Here is a 1,408-nt window from a genome sequence, read left to right as displayed (position 1 = left end):
ATGTGTTTTGAAACTCAGAAGTTGATCAGAAACACATCCAACACAACTTGCTGTTAGATTGTTTTGATACTATTTCCCTGAAATTCATATGTAGGGCTGCAGAGATAGCTCAGCAGTTAAGAGGCTTGCCTGGAAAGCCTAACAGCAGGGGTTCGATTCCCCAGTACCCACATAAGCCAGATGTACAAAGCAGTGCATGCATCCGGAGTTCGTTTGCAGCGGCTAGAGACCCTGGCACACCCATTCATATCTTCTCTTTTTCTCTCTCCTTGAAAATAAATAAAAAATATATTTAAAAAAATCATGTGTAATGGGCTGGAGAGATGGCTTATTGGTTAAGCACTTGCCTGTGAAGCCTAAGGACCCCGGTTCTAGGCTCGGTTCCCCAGGTCCCACGTTAGCCAGATGCACAAGTGGGCGCACGCATCTGGAGTTTGTTTGCAGTGGCTGGAACCCTGGCACGTCCATTCTCTCCCTCTCCCTCTATCTGTCTTTCTCTCTGTCTGTTGCTCTCAAATAAATAAATAAATAAAAATACATTTAAAAATCATGTGTAATGCTGAGTCCAAGATTGAATTCAAGAGTCCAATTATATATACTGCTCCATTTCTAAATAGGAGGAAGCCACAGAGCAGATGGATAGTAATTCTTTGTGGATGAGTTTATAAAGAGTTGCATTTTGCAGGTACCAGATTCTCCTTTTTCTTTTTCTTTTTCCTTGCCATTCAGACTGCATCCTCTCCCTCCAGCTCCCCCAGAGGAGAGCAGGATCAATCATCAATGGCAAGCGGCAGTTGCAGCAAAGCAACATCAACAGCAGTTCACACTCAGGAGAGAACGCTCCCTCTCCTCCTTGTGGATTCTGGTGCTCTACACAGCCAGAGAAACTTCTTGAGTAATGAACTGTAGAAGTGATCCCTGAAAGCATAGTTTTAGTACCAGAATCTTGTGCTTTTTTTTTTTTTTTTTTGGTTTTTCAAGGTAGGGTCTCACTCTAGCCTAGCCTAGGCTGACCTGAAATTGACTATGTAGTCTCAAGGTGTCCTTGAACTCATGGTGATCCTCCTACCTCCCAAATGCTCGGATTAAAGGCTTTGTGCCACCATGCCCAGCTTCTGGTAGCAGATTCTTAAAGACAGCTGCAAGAAAACTGCAGGTTCATCATATCATTCTGAGGTGATGTGAATGTGGAAATAATTACCCAAGATTTTTATTTTTATTTTAACCAAGAGTGGAAAGTAGCAAGAGATTAGAAATAAGAAAGAACAAGGTTCCAGTCACTCTCTGAACCACATTGACGTTTTCAGTTAATTCTTGTACTTTAGGCTTTAGTACTGCCCATGACCACAGCCCCTGACATTCAGAGCATCCTGAACACTTTCCTTTAATAAATGGCCATTTCTTTGCA

General features: G+C 42.4%; 1 non-coding gene across 1 annotated transcript; it reads right to left on the bottom strand.

The window, feature by feature from the left end:
* Nucleotides 1-720: 720 nt before the first annotated feature.
* LOC123462398 lies at nucleotides 721-934 on the bottom strand. The gene has a single exon (XR_006638223.1). It is a non-coding gene; the product is annotated as a small nucleolar RNA U3 (small nucleolar RNA).
* Nucleotides 935-1,408: the final 474 nt, after the last annotated feature.

Source organism: Jaculus jaculus, chromosome 7 (assembly GCF_020740685.1).
Source record: "Jaculus jaculus isolate mJacJac1 chromosome 7, mJacJac1.mat.Y.cur, whole genome shotgun sequence".
Lineage (NCBI taxonomy): Eukaryota > Metazoa > Chordata > Mammalia > Rodentia > Dipodidae > Jaculus > Jaculus jaculus.
Note: the sequence above shows the minus strand (reverse complement) of the source record. Positions and strands in the feature narration are given on the sequence as shown.